Below are 22,706 nucleotides of genomic sequence, written 5' to 3' on the forward strand. Positions count from 1 at the left end.
TCACATTGAAGATCACCTGCTAGTGGTAAGGGGTATAAAAGAAATAGGGGGAACAAAGATTAAAATCTGTTGAGTAGATGGAAATTATTATGGTGATGAATATACTACTATGTGATGATATTGTGGGCTATTGATTGTACACCATGCATGGAATGTTTGTATGCTAAGAATGCTCTTGTTTGTATGTTGTCTTGGTTTGATAATACAAAATATATTAAATTAAAAAAAAAATTCACCTGGACCTCTCCCTCTAAGCCAACTCGGCAGGTGAATTCACTGTACTCCCCGCTTAGTGGGACATGACTCCCAGGGGTGTAAATTTCCCTGTCAATGTGGGACAGAAATCCCAGGGTGAGATGGGACCTGGCATCATGGGATTGAGAAGGCATTCTTGACCAAAGAAAGTAGATGAAAATGAGACAAAATAGAGTTTCAGTGGCTGAGAGATTTCAAACAGAGTTGAAAGGTTGTCCTGGAGGTTATTCTTATGCATTATATAGATATCCTTTTTTAGTTTATGGTGTATTGGAGTGGCTGGAGGGAAATAACTTTTGAGCTGTGTTCCAGTAGCCTTGATTCTTTTATTTTTTTGTAGGCTGTATGGCAGGAATCACATTTCATTCTTTTTCCATGTGAGTATTCCAGTATTGCAGCACCACTTGTTAAATTTTTGTTTGCTTTGGTTTTTTATTTGTTTATTTGCTTGTTTGTTTGGGAAGTGCATGGGCAAGGAATCGAACCCAGGTCTCCCACATGGCAGGTGAGAATTCTACCACTGAACCACCCTCGCACCGCAGGTAGCCTTGATTCTTGAAGATGATTATATAACTATATAGCTTTTACAGTATGACTGTGTAATTGTGAAAATCTTGTGTCTGATGCTCCTTTTATCCAGGGTATGGGAAGGTGAGTAAAAAAGTAAGGATAAAAATAAATAAATAATGGAGGGGATAAAGGGTTAGAAATTGGATAGATGGAAATACTGGTGGTCAAAGAGAGGGCAGGGTAAGGTGTATGAGATATATGAATTTTTTCTTTTTCTTTTTCTGGAGTGGCACGGATGTTCTAAAAATGATCATAGTGATGAATACAGAACTATGTGATGATATTGTGAGCCATTGACTCTACACCATGTTTGGAATGTATATACGCAAAGATTTCTCAATAAAAATATATATTTTTAAAGTTCACCTGGAAGTATAAACATGAGAGAGAGCAATTCCCCAATTGTGTTACATGTTATAATCACCTGGGGAGATTTTAAAATCCTGATACCCAGGTCACATTAAAAATACCCCGAGTGACTCTACTGCTCAGCAAAGTTTGATAACAACTGGTATGAAAGTCAAAATATTTCTTTAAAAGAGAGGTAATAGGGAGATGAGCTCTTCTACATACCAGAACATATAAAGTTTTAGCAATTCACACAGCTTGGCATTGACATGCATTTAAACAGGCAATGGGGTGAGATAGACTCCAGGACTCCTATGTAGAGAATGCAGAGTATAAATTAAAACTGGTCAAAGACAGGCAGAAAATTAATAACATGGTACAACTGGCTAACCATTTGAGGAAACGTTAAATCATGTCTCTATTTCACTCCTTAGGCCAAGAGCAGTTCCAAATGACTCTCCTCTCCCTACCTCTACTCCTGCCCTCTCTAATCCATTTTCCACACAGCAAGCGGAGTAAATCTTAAAACCTGTTATCACATCCTACCTCTTCCCTCTTAAAACCCTTCAATGGCTTTCTCTCGCACTTAGAATGAAATCCAAACTCTCGGCCCCTGACATAAGGGTCCAGGCTGTCTCTTGAGCCTCCACTCCACCTCTCTCCTTAGACTCCCTCTGTCCTGCCACAGTACTCTGTATGTCCCAGAAGATGCCAGACTCTTTCCACCTCAGGGCTTCTGCTTTTGCTTCCCCCATGTCTGATCCTCTCAAGACTGGCTTCCTTTCACTTTCAGGTCTCAGATTCAATGTCACCTCCACCTCAGGGCCGTGACAAACCTATTTAGGACACTTCCCATCCCATACCCACAATACTCCATCACTGCCTTCCTCCAAATTCCCTAGTCACTTCGTATTAGCTCTTGCCATAATTGTTAATTATTTTAAATATATATATTATTTCTCTCATCTCACCCACTATACCATAAACTCCATGAAGGAATGTCTTATATATCTTGTCATTGCTATGATCTCAGGATCTAATACATAGTAGGTGCTGAACTTATATATTTGTTTTGTGAGATTGAGAGTTTTTCATTAGGTAAAAGCTGGGCTTGAGATTTCAAAAGAGTGTGGTGGTTAATTTCACATGTCAACTTGGCTAGGTTGTGGTGTCCAGTTAGGTTATGGTGTCTGGTTCTTTAGACAAGTAAGCACTGGTATGATTGTTAACTGTCAGGGTGTTTCATTAGTGAAATCACTAGTCAGTTTATTGCATCTATGACTGATTGTATCTACAATCAACAAAGGAGATTGCCTTTGGCGGTGAGAGAAGACTCTTCATCCAATCAGCTGAAGGCCTTAAAGGGAGAACTGATGATTTCAGCAGTAAGAAAGAAGACTTTCTATCTCTCCTCCAGTTAGACAGCTTCTTCTGGAGTCATCATCATCACCTTCATCCACTTTCCAACTTGTGGCCTGCCCCATGGAACTCAGGCTTGCCTATCCCCACAGTTGCGTGAGCCAGTTCCCATAATAAATCTCTTGATATTTATATATGTGTATATATATATTTCCTGTCCTGTTTCTCTAGAGAAGCATGACTAATGCAGGAAGTAACGAGTAGCTCTTGTTCCACCTGCAGAACCCTTGCAACAGCTGTACACAATTGTAGCATTTCTCTAGGAGAAAATTTCTAAAAACTTCCAGCCACTCAGGATGGATTCTTTTCTCCTGTTTGGGAGTTGCCTCCCCTAAGGTTATAGTCAGGTCCCTAAAGCTAAACTTTTCGCCAAAACTGACCCTCAAACTAGGCATGAGGTCCTTCTTAGCCACCCTTTCCAGTATGAAGGCTGTCTTGTTGATGGAGAAAATGGAAGCAAAATAACAGATAGTAACACAAAGTGACTTCCTCTATTATCTGAGGAACAGGAAGAATTAGGACAGTTGTAGAATGTTAAAGCTGGAAGATGCATTAAAACTTATCACCGAATGACTACAGAATAGTCTGTTCCTTTTACTTTACAGGAGGGTCATAAGAGTGTGCACGTCCCACCGACGTCCCACAGCATAAAAGATGAACCACTGGGGAGACTGATGAGCACCTATTTACTGAGATCTTCTGTAAGACTTTTCTGATTTGATATTTGTCTTTTTAGCTATTTCTAATTTTAGTTACTGTGCTTTAGTTTTAAGAAAAAAAAAAACAGAATAGATATCTTTATTTTTTAAAAAACTGCATTGCTTTAGTTCATTGCAGTACTTGAGGCCCCTGCTAATCTAACTGGTGACGTCCACTACACATCATGAACAATTATTCTGTTCACTAAAATCAGTATGGCCATTTTATCTCTATCTTCAGTACTGACTAGTGCTTTAATCAAAGGACCTCAAAACACTTCAAATAGAATGTACCTGAGCTTCAGGTATTATGAAAGATCCTATTTTGGATTGAAAAAGTATGTAAATCCATCCTTAAATCATCAAATAATACTTGCATTTTAGGATCCTTCCAGAAAATTTAAGGTTTAACACTCCTCTACCCCATGCACATCAAAGCCCAGTTATGTTGGACAATTTCTAGAAAGATACAATCTAAATTCCTAGACATTTCAAGCCAGACCATCCATCAGAGGACCATATATTCAATTGCAATGTTTTGAACCCTTTCAGGAAATTTTTTTTATAACAGCTTTATTGAGATATAAATTACATACTATACAATTCACCCATTTAAAGTACACAATTGAATGTTTTTTAGCATGTTCAGAGTTGAGTCATCTTCACTACAATACATTTTAGAACATTTTCATCACCACAAAAAGAAACTCCATGCCATTAGCAATCAGTCCCCATTACCTCCTCACTCTGACCCCTGATAACCATTGATCACCTTTCCGTCTCTGTAGATTTGTCTATTCTGCACATTTCCTATAAACGGAATAATACATTATATGATTGTGCAGGTTAGAAAGTAATTATGTACCCCAGAAAAACCATGCTTTAATCCTGATCTGATCTGGAGGGAGCAGCCATTTCTTTTCAACCTGATTCAATATTGTAGGTGAAAACTTTGATCAGATTATGTCCATGCCCTTGTGACACCACCCAGTCCAGGTGGGTCTTGATTGGTTTACTGGAATCCTTTAAAAGAGGAAACATTTTGGAGAGAGTTAGAAAATGACAGAACCATCAGAGCTCACAGAAAGAGAGCAGATATAGATACTTGGAGAACAGTTGCTTCAGAGAATAGTGACACATATGTTTGGAGATGCTTGGAGCCCAGCAGATATCACCATGGGATATTAAGCAAGCCAGAACCTGGAGAGAGGCAAGGGAAACCAAGAAATGAAAACCAGCCCCAGAGAAGCACAGTAAGGTACCCCCACAGGAACAGAGGCTGAAAGCAATGGAGCCCAGGAACAAGGGACCAGCAGATGCCAGCCAGGTGACTTCCCAGCTGACAGAGCTGTTCCAGACCAATTGGCCTTTCTTGAGTGAAGGTAACCTCTTCTTGGTGCCTTAATTTGGACACTTGCATTTCCTTAGAACTGTAAACTTGTAACTTATTAAATTCCCCCTTATAAAAGCTGTTCCGGTTCTGATATATCGCATTCCAGCAGTTTGCAAACTAATGCAGTGGTCTTTTGTGACTGGCTCCTTTTGTTTAGTATGATGTTTTCAAGTTCATCTGTATTGTAACGTATATCAGTTTCATTCTTTTCTACAGCCGAATAATATTCCATTGTATGGCTCTACCATATTTTGCTTATCCATTTATCAGTTGACGGACCTTTGGGTTGGTTTGACCTTTTGGTTATCATGAATAATGCTACTGTGAATATTCATATACAAGTTTCTGTGTGGACGTATGTTTTCATTTCTCTTTGGTATATACATAGGAATGGAATTTTTGGGTGAAATAGTATCTCTGTATTTAGCTTTTTGAAGAACTGCCAAAGAATTTTCCAAAGTGGTTATATCATTTTGTTGGGGACCAGAGGCTAACCTAAGATGGTGATTAAGCCAACATGGCCACCCTGGCTGATGCAATAGCACCTACATATTACAACAAGGTTCTTCACGGAAATAGGTTCCCGCCAAGAGTCTGTTCTGCCCCTTTTCCCCCTGGCAACAAGTGCCACCAATCATCTAACCAACCCTTCCCGCCGGCGCGAACTCCCTCCTATCATAATGCTCCACATACCCTACTTCCCTCCCCAAGCCGGTATATATACACCCGGCTTGCTTAATAAAATTTGCAGCTTGATCAGAATCCTGTCTTGCTGTCCTTCTTGCGTCTCTCTGTCCCATAGCCATTCTTCCCTCAGCAGGTGGCGGACCCCGTTGACTGTCCTGCGGGTCGGGACATCATTTTGTATTTCCACCAGCAGTGTATGAGGGTTCTGATTTCTCCTTATTCTTGCCAACAGGTATCTGACTTTTTTATTATAACCATCCTGATGGGTGTGAAGTGGAACTCATTGTGGTCTTGAATTGCATTACCCTGATGACTAATGATATTGAGGATCTTTCATGTGTTTATTAGTCATTTGTATATTTTCTTTGAAGATAAGTCTATTCAGATCCTTTTCCCAATTTTTAAAATTGGGTTGTCTTTTTATTATTGTAAGAATTCTATATATAATCTAGCTACAAGTGCCTTAACAGACATATGGTTTGCAAATATTTTCTCCCATTTTGTAGGTTATCTTTTCATTTTCTTTATTGTGCCCTTTGATGCACAAAAGTTTTTCATTTTTAAAAAATTTTTTAAATACCAAAAAACACCAAGCAAATGCAAATATTCCTATTCTGATCATTCCATTTGACATATATAATCAGTAATTCACAATATTATCACATAGTTGCATATTCATTATCATGATCATTTCTTGGAACATTTGCATCTATTCAGAAAAAGAAATAAAACAAAAACAGAAAAAAAAATTTATACATACCATACCCCTTATGCCTCCTTTCATTGATCACTAGCATTTCAAACTAAATTTATTTTAACATTTGTTCGCCCTATTATTTATTTTTTTCCGTATGTTCTACTCATCTGTTGACAAGGTAGATAAAAGGAGCATCAGACACAAGGTTTTCACAACCACACAGTCACATTGTGAAAGCTATATCATTATACAGTCATCCTCAAGAAACATGGCTACTGGAACACAGCTCTACATTTTCAGGCAGTTCCCTCCAGCCTCTCTATTACATCTTCAATAACAAGGTGATATCTACTTAATGAGTAAGAATAACCTCCAGGATAACCTTTTGACTCTGTTTGGAATCTCTCAGCCATTGACACTTTGTCTCATTTCGCTCTCAACCAAAAAGAAGGTTTTCCTAATCCCTTGATGCTGAGTCTCAGCTCATTCTAGGTTTTATCTCAATCCCTTGATGCTGAGTCTCAGCTCATTCTAGGATTTCTGTCCCACGTTGCCAGCAAGGTCCACATCCCTGGGAGTCATGCCCCGTGTAGACAGGGGGTGGGTGGTGAGTTTGCTTGTTGTGTTGGCTGGAGAGAAAGGCCACATCTGAGCAACAAAAGAGGTTCTCTTCGGGATAACTCTTAGGCCTGATTCTAAGTAGGCTTGACCTACCCTTTGTGGGGTTAACTTCCATATGAACAAACCCCTGGTTTATCTGTTTTTCCTTTTGTTACTTGTGCTTTTGGTGTCATTTCTAAGAAACTATCACCAAATCCAAAGTCATGAAGATTTACTTTTATGTTTTATTCTGAGTTTCATAATTTTAGCTCTTACATTACATTGATTACTTTATACTGATTCATTTTGAGTTCATTTTTTTGTATGCTGTGAGGTAAGGTTCCAATTTGAGTCTTTTGCTTGGGGCTATTCCACAATTTTTTCCAAAGAGCATTCTGGCATTATGAGAAACAGCTCTCTGAAACACAACTTCGTATTTTTTGAAGGAGGGTGTTTGATAACAGTGCCCACTACATCACAAAATATCCTTTATGATGACCCACAAAAGAAATTTTTCTCAGGCCTGTGTTACAGGAACTTTGTATCTTGGGGATAGAGTGACTTTGTCATAGGATGGGATGCTTTTTCCTTTGGCAGCTGAGAAGCTCAAAGCCAAATTTGCTGCCCATCTTTAGTAATACCTTTGAACTTTATGCTTATGATGTGCATTTTGTTCACATATTAACTCCTGGCTTCATCTTTGTTTTAGTTTGTTAAAGCTGCTGGAATGCAATATACCAGAAATGGGTTGGCTTTTATAAACGGGATTTATTAAGTTAAAGTTTAAAGTTCTAAGGCCATAAAAATGTCCAAACTAAAGCACCCAGAGAAAGATACCTTGACTCAAGAAAGGCTGATGGGTCTGAAATACCTCTGGCAGCTGGGAAGGCACATGACTGGAATCTGCTGGTCCTTTGGCTTCTGGTTTCAAACTGTTTCCCCAGGGGTGTTTTCTTTCTGCATCTCCAAATGTCTCTGACTATGTCAGCTCTGAACTTTTTAAAAAATGCTTCCCTCTTAAGGGACTACAGTAAACAGATTAAGACCCACCTTGAATGGGCGCAGACACATCTCCATGGAAACCACCTAATCAAAAGGTCCTACCCACAATTGGTGGGTTACATCTCCATGGAAACAACTTAGCCAAAAGACTCCACCCTACTTTACCACTGGGTAAACCCCTGGTGCTGTCTCAAACATCAGGGGCTCCAAGTCAATAGGCCAACCCCTTGATCTTGTGATGTGCTCTTGTGAAACTTATTTATGTAGCAGATAAGCTAAGCCTACTTGTGGTTATGCCTAAGAGTTACTTCCAAAGGACCTCTTTTGTTGCTGAGATGTGGCCTCTTTCTGTCTAAGCCCAACTCTGCAAGTAGAATCAGTACCCTCCCTCTACGTGGGACATGATATCCAGGGTGAAAGTCTCTCTGGAAACATGGGGCATGACTCCAGGGATGAGCCTGGCCCTGGCAACATGAAATTGACAACACCTTCCTGACCAAAAGGGGGAAAATAATTATAACAAAATAAGATATAAGTAGCTAAGAGAATTCAGATAGAGTTGAGAGGTGATTCTGTGGAGGCTACTCTTATGTGAACTTCAGCTAGACATTGCTGTTTACCATGGTGTGCCAAATCCCAACCAAAACCATTCCTGCCAACCTTAGAGAACACTCATGGCTCTGAAATTTTACAAAGGTTCCATGCACTGTGATTACTTTCCAGTAACCTACAACCTCTGGCTGGGTTCCTAGGCCAGCTAAGTCCCGAAACCCAGAGGGGCCAACCTCTCCAGAGCATCAACTAATTCCATCCCATTATCCCCTGTAATCGACAGCTCTTTCTAATGTGAAAAAGTTAGAATGGGCATAGCCCAAATAACCCTAAATATTAAGAGAAGGATCAAAGGAGAGGGAAGAGTTATAACAGAGATCAGATTGAACAAATGAGTATGACTGCTGAGTCATTATATTTATTTTATTTTAGTCTCCAGTATCTCAGAACAGCTAGGTGGAAAACCTAAGATTGTGCAACTGTAAACCATACCAAACTCTAAAATCTGATCTATAACTTATTGCTGTGGTGTGCTTTGAAGTCTGTTGCTTTTTTGTATGTATGTTCTATTTCACAATAAAAATAAATTTAGAAGTAAATTAAAGGTCCCCAGACTTTATTTTCCTAACTTTATATTCTTCTGATTTACTCATCTGTTTTAGTTTCATTTTGTTGTATTTTATATATATATATACACAACAAATAATTTTTTGAAGCCAAATGAAGTAGAAATAAGTTAACAGAAACTCCCAAAACACTTTGGTATGCTTTGGTGTTTCTTGAATTTTTGTTTTTGAATTTCGTTTCTTTGAATTTTTGTTCCTTGTTAACATACCCATATTCCCTACTAGAATTTATGGGCAAAGATCAAGTCTTATTCACCTTTGGATGCCCCTGACTAGTTCAATTCCCTACAACAGTGGGTATTTAAAATGTATCTTTAAACTGATCAAATGAGTGAGTGAATAAATCAGGTGAGTACGTGAGTGAATAGTTGGAGAATAAATTTGACAGATCAGGAGCCTCCTTCCTGCTTTGCCCTCAGGAGCCACAGGAAAAGGCCTGATATTCAAAACAGCACTTCGGCTACTGGCTGGGTACTTTATAATCTCACCCATTTGAACTTCTGCCCACTACACGAAAGAGCATTTCTCCTTATGGTTCTCTACCATCTCCTTCAGAATCATCCGATGTACTTAGCAACCATGGAGATTCCTGGGTCTCACCCAGGTGGAAATAGAAACTGCATTTTAACAAGGATCCCAGTGGGCTCTTTCACATCATAAAGTTTGAGGAATATTGCCCCGAGATGATAATACATAAGAGGGATAACATTTGAAGTAGTTATTGGTGCTTTATAACCTGATGTGAATGATTTGCTTGCAGAGTAAATGAAGAACATGTAAGGATCCCAGAAACATCAATGCAAGAATATCTGAAGACACATTTTGTCTTTTTCAAAAACTTGCCTAGGGTTAGTTCTGTGGGAAAAATGAACCCAATCTAGTTACAATTCTATAAGCTTGAAGATTGAGGTGAGATAGCTTAAATTTATTCTAAATGCCATGTATTTTGTTGACTTATGATACGGGATAGCTACACTGTAAGAAATATGACACAAAAACAATAATTTTCATAACTAAAGGTTAATTTTAGCAATCCCTCTATATATAGATTTAAGACAGCTGGTTTGCTTTGAAATGTGAGTGCAAGAGTTATTTTGGCAGCTTTGTATTTTGGTACTGATCCTGAAGGATGTCTGCCTGGAGGCCATTCCGAAGTGTGAAATTGAGGAGAAATACCAGGCAGGTGGCCAAAGTTTTGGAGACTGGACGGAAAGTATTTCTTTTTTCTATCATCTTGGGACAGTGAAACCTAATTATCTCTTCTGCATTTAAAGACATATTTTTGGCATACTTTTCGAGTACTAGTAAATAACACTTTGTAACTGGAAACCCCCCAAAACTCTCATACAGAAACCAAACCTTGCGATCTTTATTCTTTCCGTATGTCAGCATGGGCCATTCATGTTTTGAAAGCAGCATCAGCAAAATCCCCTGGTTTCTATTTTATTAAGATAACTGCTACATTCATTCTTTTTCATATTGTACTTCCACGCTGAACTTATTACCCTATCTCTGCTGTGTATCCAGAGAAATCCATTCCCGTGGGCCCCAGCTGGATAGACATGCATCTCAGAATGCAAAATACTAAAAAATACCGGAAATACTTATCTTTCAGAACCTCTGTAGTGAAACAGAGCTTGAACTTTCTAAAAGCCCTAAGAAAAAATAGGGTAACTTAGTAAAGTTGAATTTTAAATTACAAAATGAAGTCGTATTTGATGTACTAATTATAATAGAAAAAAATTAAAAATAGCTTAAAAGTCCAATGATAAAATGTGGTTAAATAAATTTTCATCTTCATGTTAAAATCTTACACAACCATTAATTTCTCAAAGAATTTTTAACAACCTAAAAAATTACTTATGATTGATATAATGTTAGGAGAAAAGAGTACAGAGAGTGTGACCCCAGTTATATAAATATATTGGGATTTTCATACTGAAAAAGACAGAAAGGAAATAGCCAAAAAAGTAATGGGGCTTTTCTCTTGTTTAATTTTCTTTTCTTTTTTTACATTTTTTATTGTATAATATACAAAGCAAAGAAAGAAAAGCAATGGTTTTTCAAAGCACTCTTCAATAAGTAGTTACAGGACAGATCTCAGAGTTTGTCATGGGCTACCATACCATCAACTCAGATTTTCCCTTCTAGTTACTCCAGAACACTGGAGGCTAGAAGTAATAAATATTTTTTTTAATCTCATAATCGGCTTTTTTTCTCTTTTTTTGTGAAAAATAACGTATATACCAAAAAGCAATAAATTTCAAAGCACATCGCAACAATTAGTTGTAGAACAGATTTCAGAGTTTTGTGTGGGTTACAATTCCACAATTTAGGTTTTTACGTCTTGCTGCTCTTAGATACTGGAGACTAAAAGAAATATCAATGTAATGATTCAGCAATTATATTCATTTGTTAAACCCTAGCTTCTCTGTATAACTCCATCATCACGTTTGATCTTTCTCCCACTCATTAAGGGTATTTGGTCTATGCCGATTCTAGCTTTTTCATGTTGGAAGGGGCTGTCACTAATATGGGCTAGGGAGATGGATCTAGCTGATGTTCTGGAGAGGTTGGGACCTCTAGGTTTCAGGACTTATCTTGTCCAGGGACCCATTTGGAGGTTGTAGGTTTCCGGAAAGTTACCATAGTACATGGAACCTTTGTAGAATCTTATATATTGCCCTAGGTATTCTTTAGCATTGGCTTGAATGGTTTTGGTTGGGGTTTGACAAGTTATCTTGTTGCTGAATTTTGTGATTTTCAGTGTCCTATTTTCCCAAATTTTATAATTATTTTTTACCAAAATTAATTCTGTATTAATTAATTTAATTATACATATTTAATTTAATTTAATACAAAACTGTATCTGATTTTATTCCTTCATTTTTTAATTGATTAGTATGATGGTTTGAAGCTGTATGTACCCAGAAAAGATCACGTTCTTAAAGCTAATCCATTCCTGGAGTGTGGCCCCATTAAAGTAGAATCTTTGGGTGAATAAGAGCTTAATTTACACTGGGGTATGACCCAACTCATTCAGAGTAGTTCTTAATCCTCTTACTGGAGTCTTTTATAAGAAGATAAAAGACAGAGAAGAAACAGAAAAAAGTGACAGAGAAGCTCAGAGAGAAAAGCCGGAGAGGCTGAGAGAGGATAAACAGAAGACAGAAAGGAAGCCACTGAAGCCAGAAGCTGGAAGCAATGAAACCTGGGAGAGAAGGACGAGCAGACGCCACCATGTGACAGAGGAGTTATCGGCTCCCCAGCAGCCTTTCTTTAGGAAGAAAACATCATCTTGTTGATGTCTTGATTTGGACGATTTTCCTACGGCCTCAAAACTATGAATTTGTAAGTTAATAATCCCCATTGTAAAAGCCAACTCATTACTGGGATATTGCATTTTGTCAGTTTTAGCAAATTAAAACAATTAGTCTTAGTATATGGGCTGCCAAAGCAAGCACTATAAGTAAATTTTAAAGACTGAACTGGTGTTAGAGATTGAAATTTTTTTCCCCTCAAAGACATGTTGAAGTCCTAACCCCCAGGACATTATTTAGAATGCAGCCTTATTTGGTCAAAGGGTCCTTGCAGATGTAATTTGTTAAGATGAGGTCATACTGCAGTATGGAAGGCCTTAATCCAGGATGATTGATGTCCTTATAAGAGGAGAAGAGACACAAAGAGACACACAAGGGAGGAGGCCGTGTGAAGACGGAGGCAGCCTGGAGTGTTCAAGTCATGGAATGCCCAGGATTGCCCCCATCACCAGAAGCTGAGAAGAGGCAGGGACGATTCTTCCCCAGAGACATCAGAGAAAGCATGCACCTGCCAATGTCTTGATTTCAGCTTCTAGCGTCCAGAACTGTGAGGAAATACATTTATGTTGTTTTAAGCTGCCAAATTTGTAAAAATTTATTACAGCAGCCCTAAGAAATTAACACAGCTGGGAATATTAGTGTCTTTCCATCATAATTTCCTGTCATAGCACCACAAGCATCGCCTGACATGCCCCACCCCAGCCCCAGCCTAGGATGCAGGGCAGCAGGTTGGGAGGGGTCCAGAAACCTGCACTTTTGACAAGCGTGCCCAGTGGTCTGCTGCAGGAGTTGAGTGGTCCACTTAACACCAACTACCCTAAAATCTCCTAATCCCATCCCCACTTCTCAAGTTTTCAATTTATTGTGCCAGTCAAAAATATTTTTCTGGACTGTAGTATGGTTTTACACCAGCCTCTTCACCTCCATCTAGCAGTAGTGTCAGGACCTCTGGGCAGGAATCTTACTCACAACAGTACACGAAGAAGTCATGGGTGAGGGTATCTATTTCCCCCTCTATTCTCTTGGCCTAACCTATATTTCTCCCTAGCTCTAACATTCCCCACCACATCTGTGAAAGAGGTTCCTCTTTGGAAATCCACTTACTGCTTGACTGATCATAGGCAGGTTACCCAGTTTTGAGAAGCCTCAGTTTCCTCACCTGAGAAAAGGAGAATGACCACCTTGTATGCTCGTGGCAAGGATTAAGAGCGCTGTAAGTAGAGAAAGCTATGGTAGAGTAAGCACTTGGCAACAATTATTATTTTTTACAGGGATGAGTTTTGTCAAGATGCAGAATGAAAAAACCCAAATTATAGGCTAATGTTGCTTTCTTGAGCCCACCTAAAAAAATCATGTGTGAATGTAGAAAGTTACTCTTTGAATAACAGGCTCCCTATATAAAAAAAATGTATCAGAATTATCACCTCATTTTTCTTAAATACATGAATCCATTGAGCTAAATCAAAGCTTATTTAAGAAGTACTGTTCATGGCAGTGAAGTATAAAACATCATGAACTGCTTTCGTGAGTGATTAAACCTCCAAGCGAAGCTCCAACCCAGTGGGTAACCTCAAATGTAATTACTGTGAATGCGTGCCAATCCCACAGGCATTATTATTAATACTTGACAAGGAAGAGTCAAAAAACCACAACAAAAGAGGAAAAGCATGTGTTTTATCTCTATTACAGTAGGGATAGGGGTTATATATGGAATATACACACATTCACTCCACACATGCACACACGGAAGGTAGCTCAGCTGACAGATTCTGAAGGACATCCAAGTATTTCAGTGTCACGTTGGGCTGTCATTGTGCTGATTATCCTTTATTGATCATATCATTGATACTGTGGGTCTTAACATCAGTAGAGGCTGCCTTACTCAATCTGTCCAATACAGTCAGACAGCAGAATATAAAAGGCATGACACCAATTTTTCTTGAAAAGGCAAATATGAAAGGACTAAAACTAAAAGATAAAGCAGAGAAACAGACCAATTTAAGAAGAGAGAAGAATTGCCAAAGGCATAGTAAGAGAGAAAAAAATTGAGAAGACAAAATAAATGAAAGGAGATAAACTAGTCAAAGTTGGTCATTAGTACTGACCAACTCAGGACTAATTATAACTATAATGTTGCTAACTCATTCAGCAAACCTCTGTGGAAGATTCTGGGCATGCCTGGCAATATAGGAGACAGAAAGATGAGGTGGACACAGTCTTCAACCTACTTTTATCATTGAATCAGAAAAGTAAGTTGTAGGACACTTAGTTGTACCGCTGGGAAGCCTTAGTTTGTTCAGACAACATTCGGTGAGCTCCTCTGATAAACCAGGCTCTGTGCTAAGCATTGAGCATAGCATAAAAACTTGAGAATACAAAAGCTACAGGTTCAGAAAAGACAGCACACTTAAGGGATTAGACATTGGATAACAAATTAATGCCAATATAAATAGATATGAATGATATTGTAGATATTGTATCTCTAATGCAAATACATTATGTTAGATGCTTAGCAGGTATTAGGCTATTTTAAGACTGGAGTAGATGAACTTTATTAAAAAATAGAAAGTAAAACAGTCTCTACCTCCAAAAACCTGGTTTAATAAATAAGAAACTTGCCATATTGATACTTGAATTTTTAGTGCTATTTTGATTGTTTATGATTTACTTTTGAATCAGAAGTTATAATTAACTGCTCTCTCCCTCATTAATGTTCTTTGTGATTGTCTTTTGGTTGTCAATAGGCTAGACTTTTGTTTTATGTTACAAATTCTTTTTAATTTATGGAAGTAGGAGATGCTCTACCTTGAATACCATGAAATAATGTAAATTTAGTTGGCATGACATGTCTTCGAGGACAGCAATCTCAGAAGTCTATAAAATGCAAAAGGACCAACCTGGGGCTTTCTTAGAGCACTAGCTTGAGCATTAAACCAGGCAAATAGACAACTAAAATAAAATTTCATGTTGTGGCAAGACACACATTATTAAATTCTGCTGGACTAAAATAAACATTTATAAGTAACAATAATGTTTATGAGTGTGGTGAGCCTTCATTCTGACGACATTTATACATTTAAAAATCTATTCTCTCACCAAACTAAAAAAGGTGCATATATTTTGTATCTTCAATAATAATCAGTTAGCCCAAAGGATTTGGATTTGGATTTTTTTTTTTTTGGCTTTTAAAAAGGGAAATTTAATAAGTTACAAGTTTACAGTTCTAAGTCTACAAAATTGTCCAAACTAAGGCACCAACAAGAGGTTATCTTCACTCAAGAAAGGTCGATGGGTCAGGCACACCTCTGTCAGCTGGGTAGTCACATGGCTGGCATCTGCTGGCCCCTTGCTCCTGGGCTCTGTTGCCTTCAGCCTCTGTTCCTGTGGGAACTTTGCTTCTCCAGGGCTGGCTTTCATCTTCTGACTTCCCTTGGTTCTTTCTAGGTTCTGGCTTGCTTAGCATCTCATGGTGATGTCCGTTGGACTCCAAGCATCTCCAACCATCTACATCTCTGTTCTTTGAAGCAGCTGTTCTCCAAGCATCTTCATCTGCTCTCTCATGGATTTGAATTTGACACTCATTACTAGAGATCTGAGAAACAGCAAGGCTTTTATCACTTCAGTACGACATACATTTGCTGAGTATTTGTCTTGGAGCAAAAACAGTTGAAACAAAGTTCTTACATTCCAAGAACTCACAATCCAATGGGAGAAATTTCTACCTAGTTTTTAAGCTACTTCAGTTCCCTCCTTTTTCAGATTAGATGACACAGTCCTTATTTCAAGAACACTCGTGCTGATTTCCTGAACTTCCTTTTCCTTCCTCCTCCCCTGCTACCTGAGGCTAACTCCTCTGCTTTTAGATCCCATTCTTACCCTCTTTTTCAGGAACGGTACTCTCTGCAGTTTACTCTCTGTTAGCCCTTTTCTCTCTTATTCTAGTCACCTCACTCCCTCAGTTGGATCCTTCCCGAAGACATTTAAACATGCTTAAGACTTCCCCATCTCAAAATACTCACATACACACATAAACAGCCTTTCTTAATTTGCCAGGGCTGTTATAACACAGACTGGTTGACTGAAACAGCAGGAATTTATTGTCTCACAGTTTGGGAAGCTAAAAGTCCAAAATCAAGGTATCAGTAGAGTATGCTTTTCCAGGGTCTATAGCATTCTGGTGCTGGCTTGCCACAGTCCCCTATCACATGGCAGTCTGTCTCCTTTTGTCTCTTTCTCCGGCTTTTACTAGCTGATGGTCCAGATTTCTTATAGGACTTCTGTCATATGGGATTAAGGCTCACCCTCATTCATTTTGGTCTCATCTTAATAGTATCTTTGAATATCCCCCCTACAAATGTGTCCATAGCACAGGACTGGGAGTGAGGACTGGACATGCCTTGTGGGGGGACCTGATTCAATCCCAGCCCTTCCCTAGATCTTACATCCTTCTCTCTCCTTTTTACAATCAAGTTTCTAAATAGTTGTCTGTTCTTCCTCTGTATTTCTTCACTTCCCGTTTACTCCTCGGCTCATTTTTATACAGCTTCTACCCCATTCACCTCCAATCAGCCTCTGCTAATAATGATCTCCTAAATTTCATGGACATTGTTTTGATTTTCTTTGGCGGTTGAAACAAATACTATGCAAAGGGATGGCTTAAACAATGGGAATTTAATGGCTCGTGGTTTTGAGGCCAAGAGAAAGTCCAAATCAATGCATCATCAAGGCAGTGTTTTCTTCCTGAAGCCTGGCATTCCAAGGCTGGCTGTGGCAATCCTTTATTTTTGGCTCTTCCTTCACATAGCGGCCTCTCCTGGTCTCTCTGTTCTCTTCCAGGTTCTGTTGAATTTTAGCTGCTCTCTGTGTGTCTGAATTTCATTCTGTGTTTAAAGAACTCCGGTAATAGGAGTAAGATCCATCCTTTTAAGGTGGGTCACACCTTGACTGAAGCAACCACATCAAAAGGTACTATTTACAATGGGTTCACACCCACAGGGATGGATTAAGTTTAAGAACATGTTTTTATGGGGTAAATGCTTTGTAAATCAACCTATCTGTGTTCAATGAAAACGTCTAATCCAATGTAGCTATCTAGATTTATCTCAAGACATAAATGACACAGATTGCAGATTTCTTTTTTTTTTTTTTTCAGGTTTTTCTTCCATTTCATTTCATCATGCACAAACACATACACATAATCATAATTTTTTTCCTGTATAGTTCTACAACTTGCTTTTCTTAATGAAAGTAGTTGCAACATGTTTTGGTCAGAAAATGTGTATCTTCCTAAAGAGGTTGGGCTAGTAATTATTCAGCTTTTTGTTGTCCCGTGGTGGAGGTAGGCGAGGAAGGAGGGGGTGGGAATGGCTGCAGGATCAGTAGTCAGCAGTACCTGTCACATTGGCATTCCAGCTTTTCCTTGCCTCTCTTCTACCTTCTTCTGATTACATTTATTTCTTTGTTTCTTCCCCTGAAGTTTATGTGATTTTTCCTTAAGTGCTCTCTATTTACATACTAATTTGGCTATTGCACAAATTGTGCTGTCTGCCCTTTCTATCATATATATTCTAAAATGATATTTTGTCCTTGCTTTCTTTTCTTAGCACTTCCAGCTTCCTTGTTTTATCTCACTCAGATGATTTATTTCAACAGCTTTTATCTTTTTTTTTTTTCTCATAGAGTTCTCATGCTTTTTCTTTCCTGTGAGAGTACAAGGCATGTGTTTTCTGAGAGTCCCTTCTGTTTCCAGGGGTGTTTTCTCCAACTCTTCTGTTTGCTCCTCAGTGGTGTGGGTGTTTTCTCCTTGACTTCCTTGTGTCCCTGGGTTCCCTCTACATTCTCCCGCAGGACTTGAAGATGAACACCGAGGTCCTTTCAGCAGTCCATGAGGGGTGTGTGTATACAGGGGCCACAAGAAATGACTTCTGTGAATTTTGCCCCCTCCCTCTTCCTCTGGATCTCTACCTTGTCCTGTGAGTGTGCCCTCAGCTCATTTCCAGGTGAGTCTCATTACTATTGCAGGCTCCTTAATTGCAGGTATTGCTGGTGTGTGACATCAAATCTACTTCACTGTCTTTTAAAAATTTCTTTTAAATTCTTTTATTTTTACAAACAAGCATTCCTTTTCCTCCTTCCCTCAGTCCCCTCCCACAGTAACCTCTAATCTGCTTTCTGTAGCTGCAAATTTGCTATTTCTGTCATCTAACTGATGTTATGCAGCTTTTTCCTTATAGGTCTTGTTTATTTGTCTAAGCCTAATGTTTTCAAGGTTCTTCCATGTTGCAGCATGTCTCATAACTTCATTTTTTTTTCTTATGGCCAAATAATATTTCATCATGTGTATGGACCACATTTTGTTTATCCATTCATTTGTTGATGGATACTTGGGTTGTTTCCAGCTTTGGGCTATTGTGAATAATGCTGCTATGAACACTGGTATATAAATATCTGTTTGTGATCCTGTTTCCACTCTCTTTGGGAATATACCTGGAAGTGGGCTTGCCAGATCGTACGGGAATCCTATATTTAACTTTTTGAGAAGCCACCATATTGTTTTCCACAGTGGCTGCACCATTTTACATTCTCAGTTCTTAAAATATGAGATCATTTCACCCATAAAGTGGAGCGCCGTGTACTGGAATGCCATAATTGAGAAAGCCGACGTTGCAATCGGGGTTATACCTTTCTGGCTCCTCTCAGCCTATTATCCCCTCCCCAAACCCCAAACGTTAGAATTTCTCAAGGGCAGCCCTGAACCTTTTGCACTCTAAACCACGTGGTCTTAAGCAGGACCACACCCTGCGATACCCATGTTTTAAGCCTTAGCCCCAGTTGCCTGCTTGAGCTCCGCACACAGGTATCCAGCTGCCTGAACTGAACCTCCACTTGCTTGTCGCAAAGGCACACCTGGTCCTCCTCCAGGTTTCCCTCTGTGAGGAACTGCTTTGCCATCACCTAGTTCCATGAATCTGAAACTTTCTTCCAAGTCCTGACAACTTTACTTCCTAAATACATCCCAGTCTGTCTACTTCTCTCCACCGTCCAAACTGCTTTGCCATCACCTAGTCCCATGAATCTGAAGCTTTCTTCCAAGTCCTGACAACTTTACTTCCTAAATACATCCCAGTCTGTCTACTTCTCTCCACCGTCCAAACTGCTTTGCCATCACCTAGTCCCATGAATCTGAAACTTTCTTCCAAGTCCTGACAACTTTACTTCCTAAATACATCCCAGTCTGTCTACTTCTCTCCACCGTCTCCACCACCGGCACCCCAGCCCGTGCTTTCCTGATCACCCTCTAGGCTATGCAGTAGCCTCCTAACTGGCCTTCCTGAATCCATTTAAACCCTTCTTCACTGTGTTCTTCCAGCAACAGTAATGAAGTTCACAAAACTCAAGTCAAATGAAATCATCACCTATGTAAGTCTTTTTGTTACTTTTTTTTTTACAGACGTTATAGGTTTACAGAAAAATGCAGAAAATAGAGAGTTCCCACTACCCCCTCCCCACAGTCCTCCCTATTATTAATATGTTGTAGTAGCATGGTACCTTTGTTAAAATTGATGAAACAATATTATTATAATTACACAATTAATTTTATTCTAGTAATACATGTATAACCTAAAATTTCCCCATTTAACCACATTTACTTACATAATTCAGTGGTGTTACTTACGTTCACAATGTTATGCTACCATTGCCATCATCTATTACCAAAATTTTTCCATCATCCCAAAGAGAAACTCTGTTCCAATTAAGCATTAACTCCCCGTTCCCATCCCCCACTCTGGCCCCTGGTAACCTGTGTCCTAGTTCCTGGTTCTATGAATTTGCTTATTCTAATTATTTCATGCCAGTGCGACCATACAGTATTTGTCCTTCTGTGTCTGGCATATTTCACTCAACAGAATGTCCCCAAGGTCTGTCTGTGTTGTTGCATGTATCAGGACTTCATTCCTTGTAAACCTATGAATGGCTCCCATTGCCCTTAGGGCAGATACTCAGATCCTAAACATGGTCTATTAAACCCTGTCTGACTTGACCCCTCTGCACCCCTCCCATCTCATCTCCTCCTATGCTCTTGCTTTTTGCTCTCTCCTTACTAAATGTTTTCCAGCTTCTCAAACACGTCACAGTCCTCCCGGCCACAAGGCCTCTGCGTGTTTTCCTCCCCCAGGGAGCAGCATTCTCCCCATCTCATCCTGCCCCCACTGGGTACCACTTTACCTTCTTCACCTTTCTACTACCTATCATTTCCCCGATGCACTGTGGCCTGGACTAGGTGGGGTTCCCCTGTTGCTTTGAATGAGACCACCAGGCACACCTGTCCTTCATAGCATTTATCCAGTGTTGGTTGAACCCACATGCACATTTCTTCCTATGATCTGTTTTATTTTGTGATTTGTTAGTGATGTTACTCCTTTCTAAAATGTAAGCTCCGTGAAGCAGGAATAAGGACTTGTTTTGCTCACTCTTGTATTCCTAGCACCTATCACAGCATATATTAGACCTTCTATTTAATAGTAACCACAAAAGCATATGAATTTGAGTAAAGTGACACAAGGACCATAAATTGTCCCACAATAACTAAATGAACGTTAAGTCCCATAATTCTCCTCCTCTTTCACCTCTTTTTCAAATTTTCCTTTGCCCTCTCTCATTCCCTTGGCCTCTTGTAAACCTGTTTACCTCTAACATTGCCCTTATCCTCTGTTATCAGAGGCTTTTATTTCATAACATTTAAAATAAAACTATTTTCTGAATATTCCCAGCCGATGAAAAAATTGAAGCTGTGACTTTTTTCTGCTTTTCACACTGAGTGAATTTTCTTCTTGCTGCCCCCCGCTCCACTGGCTATTATACCACCCATCAACAAGGGCCAGGAGTGACGGCGGACCCAGAACAGCAGACTGCTCCTTCCTCTGGTCTTCGTATACAGACCTTAGGGACAAGTTGGATCTGGCAAATGACAGTGTGTTAGCTATCACACCTCACAGCCAAAGTGCACCATCCGCTAGCCTTCTGTCTGGGGCACCTAATCGCATGCCCTCTTAGCCTCCTGCGCTTCTCCTTTGAAACACACCACACGATTGTAATTAAATAATTGTTTGTGATTAGTTGTGCACTATCTGTGTCATCCAGAATCAAACTTCAAAAACTGGTTGTCAGCTGCTTCCACAGTGGCTGGCATAAAGCAGGAGCTCAATAAATAGTATTGGATGAATGAGTACAGCTAACCAAGATAAAGATTTGGCAGAATTTCCCACTTGATTATGCTTTATTCTAGGCAGCTAACTATACTTATTAAATGTTGTCATTACTCTACATTAAATACTATCATCAAATATCAGTAAATACTACACTAGTAATTATATGTAAGCAGAAACAATATAATTTACAGCAGCATTCAGAGAAATGCAAATATGCATGTACGAATACTTTTCACATGCATTTGATAACTACCTCTTTCCCATAGTTTTTTTTCCCTCAAGCTTGAATAGAAAGCATCACGCTTAGGGTCTTCTCCATGTTTAGAACCTCAGATGGTCTCCGAATTATTATAAGCATCTTATCTGAGAGTCAGATGCAACAAGAATGTTGTGCTGGTTTGAAATTATTATGTACCCCACAAAAGCCAAGTTCTCTTAATCCTAATCCAATTTTATGGGGGCAGACCTTCCATTTAAAGTGTGACCTTTTCATTAGATTATTTCCATGGACAAATAACCCCTGCCCATTCAAGGTGGGTCATAATTAGCTTATTGGAGTCCTTAAAAGACCCATACAGAGAGCAGATGCCTAGACACCCCGGAGCAGAGGGCCAGGAGATGCCAGCCACATGTCTTCCCAGCTGACAGAGAAACCCGAATGTGGTCAGCCTTCCTGGAGTGAAGGTATCCTCTTGTTGGTGGCCTTTCTTTGGACATTTTCATGGCCTTAGAGTTGTAACTTGTAACTTAATAAATCCCCTTAATAAAAGCCAGTCCATTTCTGGTATAGTGCATTCTGGCAACATTACCAAATCGAAACAGATGTATTGAGTATTTTCTACATACCAGACAGAATGTTGGGTTTTTTCTGCACTATTTAATTTTCTCCTCATTAAACCTCTCAGGACTAGTGATTATCTGTCTAAGCTCATCTTGGTTTTTCTTTGGCTTAGATTTTTGTGGCATGTTCAATTGCCTTCCTAAAATTTTCAGGCAGCTCTTTAAAATCTTCAGGGCCACTTCCAGAAAGATGGCTGAATAGAGAGGATTGAGATTAGCCCTGCTCCATGGAAAAGTTAGAGAAGGGACAGAAGGGCGACTGCAGAGGCGATTCAGGAGTGCAGCTGACCTGGGAGAGCCTTCTGCACCACCTGCAGCAGCCTTGGTTGCAGAGGCCGAGGCACTGAGAAGCAGAAAGCTGGAGCGTGGTGTGGAGGCACGGAGCCCGCAGCAGTGCATGGATGTGAGCTGGGGACTAGGAAGTAAGTCAGGCCACGTTCCTTGGGTGTGACACCCTTACCAGCACAGCCCTGTGACTGGTGACTCACCC

The 22,706-nt window shown here is 39.5% G+C and overlaps 1 long non-coding RNA gene across 4 annotated transcripts in view; it reads left to right on the forward strand.

Annotated features, from left to right (window-relative positions):
- The window catches only part of LOC143680822 (uncharacterized), a 97,667-nt gene that overhangs the window by 44,821 nt on the left and 30,140 nt on the right, over positions 1-22,706 (forward strand). For 3 of the 4 annotated variants that reach the window (XR_013174188.1, XR_013174189.1, XR_013174190.1), the window contains exon 5: positions 3,198-3,293. This is a non-coding gene — a long non-coding RNA (uncharacterized LOC143680822). Of the gene's footprint in view, positions 1-3,197; positions 3,294-17,003; positions 17,509-22,706 lie in introns of those variants that run through there. The other variant, XR_013174194.1, reaches the window with a different exon arrangement.

The sequence above is a fragment of the Tamandua tetradactyla genome, chromosome 4 (genome assembly GCF_023851605.1).
Source record: "Tamandua tetradactyla isolate mTamTet1 chromosome 4, mTamTet1.pri, whole genome shotgun sequence".
Lineage (NCBI taxonomy): Eukaryota > Metazoa > Chordata > Mammalia > Pilosa > Myrmecophagidae > Tamandua > Tamandua tetradactyla.